Source organism: Ceratotherium simum, chromosome 20 (assembly GCF_057802395.1).
Source record: "Ceratotherium simum simum isolate JZ-2026a chromosome 20, ASM5780239v1, whole genome shotgun sequence".
NCBI lineage: Eukaryota > Metazoa > Chordata > Mammalia > Perissodactyla > Rhinocerotidae > Ceratotherium > Ceratotherium simum.
In genome coordinates this window covers 26,178,435-26,187,943 of record NC_141919.1, presented here as the reverse complement: position 1 = coordinate 26,187,943, position 9,509 = coordinate 26,178,435, and the positions used below count along the sequence as shown (strand labels likewise).

At 38.8% G+C, this 9,509-nt stretch overlaps 1 pseudogene; it reads left to right on the top strand.

Moving 5' to 3' along the window:
* The first annotated feature begins 3,769 nt into the window (after positions 1-3,769).
* LOC101401883 (CBY1-interacting BAR domain-containing protein 1 pseudogene) lies at positions 3,770-4,530 on the top strand (annotated as a pseudogene).
* Positions 4,531-9,509: the final 4,979 nt, after the last annotated feature.

The following is a 9,509-nucleotide window of genomic DNA, read 5'->3' as shown; positions in this document are numbered from 1 at the left end:
ACCCTCCTTCTTACTTGAGGTAATTCAAGTGAGTCTCCTTGTGAACAAAAGCCCAAACAACCACCCTGCACCTGCACCTTAGGCTGCTGGACCCCAACCAGGTGAAGCAGTTTCCAATCTTGAAGAAATTCACATGCAACCTCAGGCTTGTGGAGGTTCAGAACCCTGCTGTCAGGAAAGGGGCAGAGTTGCCTGAGTAAAGGGAGTAATCCATTCATTCGGGACTCTAACTTCTAGGAGTTTCTAATTAGAACCCCTTAATAACAGGGAGGCAGCACTGCTCTCCTTGCTTCCCTCCTATTCCTATTTCTCCCATCCCTTGCTAAAAGCAGGGCTAATAGTGCCGCAGCTGTGGTTGTGCCATACCCAAAGCAGAAATTGTTGCAGCCACATAACCTAGCTCTTCAGAGAATCTACAGCCAGCGTGTCACCCAGCAAGTATTTTGTTCATGTGGTAACTATTCACGTGTAATGAACATTAACTGTAAAAACTATCAGGATGGCTATTATTAAAAAACAAAAACAGAAGATAAGTGTTGAAGAGGATGTAGAGAAATTGGAACCCTAGTGCATTGCTGGTGGGATTGTAAAATGGTGGAGCCACTGTGGAAAACAGTATGGCAGTTCCTCAAAAAGTTAAACATAGAATTACCATATGACAGCGATTCCACTCCTAGGTATATACCCAAAGGAATTAAAACCAGGTAGTCAAACATACTCATACATTAATGTTCACAGCAGCATTATTTACAATAGCCAAAAGGTGGGAAAAATCCAAATGTCCATCAACAAATGAATGGATAAACAAAATGTGGCATATCCATACAATGCAATGTTGTTCAGCCATAAAAAGGAATAAAATTCTGATATATGCTACAATATGGATTAACCTTGAAATCATTATGCTAAGCGAAATAAGCCAAACACAAAGGGCCACATATTGTGTGATTCCATTTATATGAAACGTTCCAGAATAGGTAAATACATAGAAACAAAAAGCAAACTAATAGGGGTTAGGGGGTGTTATGAGAGGTTCGGGGATTCGATCGGAGATGTAAAAGACACTTTCCACTCCAAACAAATGGACTGAAGGTATGTTTTATTATATAGAGGATAGTAAAGGCGATAGTCTGCAAACAGATCCGAATAGGTCAAATATTAAGAGGGAAAAAACATCAGCCCGACTGGAAAGGGAAAACATCCACATCGGCTGAAGAGAAATGACACAAATCAACCGGAAAGAGAAACACCAGGTTGACCGAAAAGAGAACACATCAAATCAATTACTTCATATCAAATCAATTACTTCACATCAAATCAATTACTCACAACATCCACGCCCCACTGCCGGGAGAGCCCTGTCAATCGACGTGGCTGGGCAAGGATCACACGTCCTGGGCAAGGTGTCCCTTCCACAGGTGGAACTCTCACCGGGTCTCAGTTTCCAGCAGTTTATATAAGCAGTTGCAGAGTTTACAGAGCAAGCATCTAGTGTTCCCATGCACAAAATGGTTATCAGTGGTGTACGTGCACTGAGCCCCTTGGCTAACGTCCCAGCCCAGTAGTTGTGTACGTGCATTGTTCTCTTTGGTTATCGTCTTAGCCCGGCACAGATGGCCAGTCCGTCCCATGCTAAGACACTCCAAGAGCCTTGAAATGTTATAACTTGCAACTCTTTCCGTGGGAGAAAGGCCAGTTCCCAGGAAAAGGCCAGTTCCCACCACACAGAAAGCAGCTTTGTATTTCTTTGTGTGCTGGTGGCTATAGGTCAATGGAGCGGCCAAACATGGCTGTACTCATGTCAAGACAGGGGGCAATGGTGAATACCTGCTTAATGGGTATGGATTTCTGTTTGGGAATGATGAAAATCTTCTGGAAATGGATAGTGGTGATAGTTACACAAGACTGTGAAAGTACTTAATGCCACTGAATTGTACACTTAAAATTGTTAAAATGGTAAATTTTATGTTATGTATGTTATACCACAATTGAAAAAAAAAACAATCAGGACATCTGAGTCCAGGGCTTTAATGGACTTCTGTAAGCTACTATGCCAGTTCTAAGGCGGTGGAAACTGCTGCACATTAGAATTACCTGGGGAACTTTTAAAATTTACGATGTCAGAACCACATCTCAGACCTACTCAACTAGAATCTCTGGAGGTGGGCATCGGTGTTTTTTAAGGCTCCCCAGTTTATTCCGATATGCACCCAAGTTTGAGAACAGTGCTGCAAGGCGATTTGCTTCTCAAACTTTAACGTGCTTACGTATAACCTGAGCATCTTGTTAAAATGCACATTCTGATTGGTAGATCTATGGTGGAGTTCAAGCAGTTCTTACAAGCTCCCTGGTGATTCTAATGTTGCTGGTCTGTGGACCACACTTTGAGTAGCAAAGCCCTTAAGGTTCATCCTGGCCAGTTGTGTATATGTTCTCTTAAGAAAGAAAACTCCATCAGCTCTTAAAAAGTGATTCTAAGACTTAATGACCTTCATTATTACGAAAGTCTTTATATTCAACCACATTTTCATTACTCATATTTCTTCAACCTAATAAAACATTCTTCCATGGCCCCACCAAAGGTGCAGATATTATCATCAGCTACTTTGAACTATTGAATATTTTTTATCATCACTTCCGCTTTTGTCTGATTTCTCATATTCCCATAGATCCAAGTGTGGATCCAGATATATCCATTAAATGAGCTAAAGTTACTTCCACATCTTGGTTGCAGTATATAAAATATAACTATCAGCATTTCTGTGGGACTTTGTGCCCGATAACTCAGGAACAAATCATACAAGATCTTCACAGCTTTGCCATTGATGTCAAAACCATTCCCTTTCCCAATATCAAGCAGTAATAAAGTACATTTAAGACTCCCAAGGAATATATTCACCCCCATGTTCAGTGCAGCATTATTTACAATAGCCAAGATATGGAAACAACCTATGTGTCCATCAACAGATGAACGGCTAAAGAAAATGTGGTATATATATACAATGGAATATTATTCGGCCATAAAAAAGAATGAACTCTTGTCATTTGTGACAACATGGATGGAGCTTGAGGGCATTATGCTAAGTAACATAAGTCAGACAAAGACAAATACCATATGATCTCACTTATATGTGGAATCTGAAAAATAAAAACAAAACCAAGCTCATAGATACAGAGAATAAATTGGTGGTTGCCAGAGACGGAGAGTGGTAGGTGAACAAAATGGGTGAAGGGGGTCAAAAGGTACAAACTCACAGTTACAAAATAAATAAGTCATGGGGATGTAATGTACAGCATGGCAATTATAGTTAATAATACTGTATCACATATTTGAAATACAGTATTATTACAGGATATATATATATATTCTCATCACAAGAAAAAAAAGTTCTGTAACTATATGTGGTGATGGATGTTAACTAGACTTATTGTGGTGATCATTTCACAATATATACAAATATAAAATCATTATATTGTACACCTGAAACTAATATAATCATGTATGTCAATTATACCTCAATAAAAGACTCCCAAGGAAATAAATTTAAAAAATGATGTCAATTATTTATGAATAAGATTATTTCATCACACAATTTTGTTGACAGAGAAGATGCAGAAACTTAGGTTCCAAAGAGTCTAAAAGAAAATGCATGAGAGGGGCGCGTTCTCGGGCTCCCAGCGGCGGCTCGCGTCCCAGCCCACGCCCGGGCGCCTCGGAGCCTCGATTGTTGGGCCCCAGCCCGGGGTCCTAGGCCGTGCACGAGGCAAAATGTTGAGGCGCGTCTTGGAAAACCCGGACGCTCAAACCAGACAACTGCAAGATGCTGTCACAAACGTAGAGAAGCATTTTGGGGAGCTGTGCCAAATCTTTGCTGCTTATGTGCGGAAAACTACCAGACTGGGAGACAAAGCAGACCTCCTGGTGAATGAAATCAACATGTATGCCTCTACAGAGACTCCACACTCAAAGCAGGGCCTGAAAAGCTTTGCTGATGAGTTTGCCAAACTTCAGGATTATTGACAAGCAGAGGTTGAAAGACTTGAAGCCAAAGTAGTTGAACCTTTGAAAGCGTATGGTACCATTGTAAAAATGAAAAGAGATGACCTCAAAGCAACATTAACAGCAAGGAATCGAGAAGCTAAACAGTTAACTCAGAAAGAACACGTCAGTGAAACCCATCTGATCGACATGTTATTTCACAGGCAGAAACCGAATTGCAGAGAGCTACCATGGATGCTACCAGAACAACTCGTCACCTGGAGGAAACTATTGACAATTTTGAAAAGCAGAAAATAAAGGATATAAAGCTTTTCTGAAATTCTATGTATCCACCAGACTATTCATCTCGTTTAGATATCGTAAGAGCAAATTCGAAGTCACTTCTTCAGAGATCACTGGCAGCTAAGTGTATATCTGGAACAGGACAGGTATCTACCTGTTGACTAAGAAAGGATCAACAAGCAGATGATGATGATGAAGAGGATGAAGACTTAGATGGTACAGAAGAAGAAAATTAATTTTCTTAAGTAAACTTCGCATTTCCGTTTTCATCTTAAATGACTTGGAATCCAGAATTACTGACTTGTAAAACTTTATACTGGCTTGATACCTTAAACCTCAAAATGAAATCCTACTGGAAATGAAAAATAATTAAAGGAAATTTATGCTGACCAAAATCAAGGTTTTAAAAAATATTACACACCAGTCATTTCAACATCCTATCTGGCAGTATGTGATCTTTTTGTATAGGTTCCATTTTTTTTAAAAAAGATGATGTATTTCAAAAGTATTTCATATTAATGCACTATACCTAGTTGAGGTTGCAATAGTAAGACAACAACAACAAAAAGATCTATTCCACTTGTTTCTTTGAGGTTAAGATACCACGCTTTCGTAACCAGAAAAAGGTCCTAGGTAGTAGTTCTGATTGAATACAAATTCTATTCCATAAAGCCTTAATCAAAAAGTTTTCTTCTTTTCCTTTACTTTTTTTTCACTTTTACTACAACCTGAAGTTTCATCGATACATAAATTTACTTTTCAACAAGAGTATAATCTCTCTTGATTAAAATGGGATACTAGGATATCAGTGTTTTACGACTATACCTAAAGCATAAAGTTTAGCTTAGAAAGAAAGCCAAATTCAGACTGATTCTGGTTTTAAAATGAAACTGCTGTCATACTAAAGCATTTTACATGGTACTACAACTTTTGCAAAGCTGTAATTTGGTGGAATGTTGCCAAAGAAGAGAAAACATGGAAAACCATAAATCATTAAAAATTCTATAAAAATTTTACCAAACTACTAGTAATTAATGAGTTTTTTAGTCACTTTTATTCCTGAAAATATAAAACAATTTAATCAGAGCCTTTCAGTATGTCTGATGCTTTTGTTTCTTTGGATGGGGAATTGTACTTTTGTTATTTCATGGATCCCAGTCAGGCATATAAAAATTATGAAATTTCTAAAATCATTTGGGATAACCACAAAAAGCAATTATTCATAACAGAAAAACTTTTTAGAATGGTTTTTTGACTTTGTTAGTCATAGTTCTCTTCTTAACAAAGTACTGCTTCCTAAGAATAGTCCTCATAGATAAAATTACTTCAGTACTTTTTAAATAAAATATTCAAAACTTTAAAACCCTAAATAAATTGATATTCTTAAGAAAAAAAAAAGAAAATGCATGAGGTCTCCTGTAAGATTTTGATTAGGAATTTTTTTTTTTTGGGGGGTGAGGAAGATTGGCCCTGGGCTAACATCCTTGCCCATCTTCCTCTACTTTATGTGGGATGCCTGCCACAACAGGGCTTGATAAGTGGTGCATAGGTCTGTGCCCGGGATCCGAACCCGTGAACCCCGGGCCACCGAAGCAAAACCGGCGAATTTAACTACTACATCGCCAGGCCGGCCCCTGATTAGGAATTTAAATATTAGTAGCCAGAGGTTTGAAAAACTCTCTGGTGAGGCATTTAAAAGACATGGTAAATGAGAGTTATTACAAAAGGCAGTTCACTTTTAGCATCAACTTGTCAGATTATACATAAACCAAGGAGAATAGAAGAGGACTTTCAGAGCTTCACCCTAAATTAACTTTTGCCTGAAGCTAGTGCATACAATGCTGGTGCCAGTTTAACTGGCACAGCCCATCTGGAAAATATACAGTTCAAGAGCCACAAAGAGTTCATAAACCTGTAATGTGCAGCAGTAATGAATGATAGCAATGTATGTGTAAAGATGGCATAAAATCTAAAAACATCGATGAGAAGAAGAGAAGAGAATCAAACCAGCTAAGCAAAGATTTTTGATAATAACTGCTCAAAATATGGTTAATTTAAGCAAACTCATGGTGACAATTTAAGGGTTCAATTACGGCATCTGAAAACATCTATTTCATAGCAAAAAGCATTGAGAGACAAGCATGTAGAGCAATAAATAAGGAAACTATATTAATAGAAGCCATAATAAATAATGCAAGAAACAATAATCCCAAATTTATGTTCCAAATATAGCAGTAAAGACATAAAATAAAAACATATAGGAAAGTAGAAATGTAACCATGATCAAGAGATTTTAATCTGCTTTCAGAACACTATCTATCAAAAAAATAGAGCATTTATAAGGATACTACAGAGCTCAGTAATTTATTACGCTACTCAGTGTCTCTTAGATAAAGCTCTGCATGGCAAATCCTCTCAGAGCTTGTAGCCAAGACAGAATTTCCTCTCCTGATGAACAGATACTCTTTCTTAGCTATACAAAACTTCAGAACAATTTCAGAAAGATTTTAAAATATAAAACCCATGTAGTTCCTGTTTTGTTGAGGCTGCTAGAAAGTGCAGGGCCAAACTTTGCTCTTAATGATGTCACTTTCTTCATCCATGACTTTTTAATATAATATTAATTTTCTCCCTCTCTGCTTGGATTTCTGCCTCTGAACCTGTAATATTGGTTGTTGATCTTAGTGTATCTATGCTTTTATTCTAAGCGAACTCAAATTCTTTTTTGAAACTATATCATGAGAAATAAATCAATACAAATGCATCTAATAAAACAGAACGAATTGTACAGACCTGTTGGAAATTCCTGGCCATCCTCAGGAAGGACTTTTTTAAGACTAGACAGGACCAGGCAGGCTTCACTGGGCTGAGGCTTTTAAAAGACTCGTTATCATTCGCATAAACCAGCATTAAAATGCATGACCCAATCCTGGTTCAGAGGTGAGATCCTTTGGCTGACTCTGTCATACAATTTCTGCTGCTCTGGTTTGATTCTGTGTCTCTCAAGTCTTGTGTGCATGAGATGGTCCATCTCCTTCCCGGTTCCTGGCTTGCTGTCTCCGTTTTGGCTCCCTGAGCACTGATCTTTTTCCAACATTTACTGGCATCCGTACTAAGAACCATTCTCACCTAGCAAATCCAGCAAGCTGGCTAATTCCTCCAAGAGCCAACTCTCCTCTGCTGCCCAGATCTGGTCAAGCCTGCCTTGGTCCTGGCACCAGGGAGGACACCATGAAAGTCACATGGGAATCAAGGGAATTCAAAACACGTGCTTTCTTCCCAATTGTCTCTTTCAATACAATGCAGATTATAGAATGAAAAACAACCAAAGAAACACTTTGTAATTACAAAAAAGTATCGATTCTCTATATCAGTGCTATAAACTTGAAAAAATAAAGACGTGGAAATGTTAATAATGTCTCAAAATCTGTGCAAAGAAAAAATTACAAACTATCTTAACCTTAACAAACTACCTCAATATCTCTCCTCAGTTAAAAGCTCAACTTTCCAAATTTCTTTTATATATCTCATTCATTCACTCATCAAATAGTTATTGAGCATCTACTATGTGACACGTCTGGGCTGAGCACTGGGGATACAAAAGTGAAGGAGAAATAAAAAGCTTAAAGCTTAGTGGGGAAGCAATTCTACCCATAAAATCAGTAAGCATAGGAGGTTGTGGGCGCACAGACAAGAGTCCTCTAAATGTCTTGCAGGGATGAGATGAACTCCTTGAGTAAAGGAGAACTGAAGGATGGATAAGGGAAGGGCAGGACTGGAAGCTGTTGTGGGAGTAAAAGATTACCAGGTGGCGGTGGGTACAGATGAGAGAAGTGGACAGGTGTGAGAGTTAAAGATGAAGTAAAACTGACAGGATTTGATGACTAAAGAGTAAGACGAGTGAGGGGAAGAGGCATGGATAATATGCAGAGTCTGGTTTTGGCAGAAGGGTGGTGCGATTCACTGTGACAGGCAGCATAGGGAGGAACACGACTGAGAGGGAATATGATGCATGGGGTTAGTTATGTTTCTAAGAGATAGAGGAGAGAAAGAGGGAGAAGAAAAAGGGAGAGGGAGAGCAAAGAAGAGGGAAAAGGAGAAAAAGAGGGTAGAGTGGTTGAAGATTGATGATCCCAGGATTACTGACAACTCTACCGACCACAGATGCTGGAGGAAAAGATGAAGATGACTCTAAACATACACTTGTCCTTTCTACTAGCAGGGTATTAACTCTACACCCTTATACCTAGAGACCTGGACCACATGGTGTGTGTGCTAGACAGATTCCATTTGCCTAGGCTAGAAGCAAGTCAAGTGGCTTGAAAAATTTGGCAAAATCATCTTCATGGCCCAATTCCCCTGGGCCCACAACCCATGGAAAGGAGGACGATAACCCAAGTTATCGTCTAACTTCTAACAGGAAGAACTGAAAAACAGGAATTCTCCAGAAGTCCTAGATTTGCAGCCCAAAGGCCTCCTTTTCTCTGGTTCCCACTTGACTTTCTAAGGGTGGGTATAGGGTGCACTTATTCCCAAGTAGAAGATTCAGGTCCCTCTCAGTGTAGCAGCATTTAGGGAATCAGATGACCAAGAGACAAGCCAAAGTAGATTAGTGAGCCATGAATAGGCTGGATGAAGCAAACTAATACCAATAGCTCAAGAAAAACTATTGGACTTAAAGAAGGAATTTTACAGGAGAGAGTGAACATTGATCCTGACTCCAAATACAGGGAAAGGCCTTCATAACCTTTGATTTAAATTTGTCCCAATATGTTTGATTCTTAGGATAAAACTAGCTGGAGCATCAGTAAAAATGCTCAACTCTCAGAGGCATTAGACAAGTCCCAGAGGTGGAATGACCAATCATATTTTTACTTATGATCTACTAACAGCTGACCTAGGTAGGTGGGCATATGGAATGCCTGGTACCTAATTCAGAGCAACCAACCAGAGTCCCACTACAAAAGGTCTCAGGAGAGATGTTGGGGTGATTTTGAGAGGAAGAGGAAAAACAAAGATGTAGCCTTTTACCGAGACATGGAGACAAAATGTAAATTTTTTTTTTGAAGTGGGCCTCGCTTTATGCAACACATGTGTTCTGTGGAGAAAATGCTAGGATCAGAAAAGTATCAATTTAAAGTAGATGAAAATAGAGAGGTATGCTTTTTTCAATCTATACACACATACAACCGACCACCTTCTGAACTATGAAGATATTAGTCCAAAT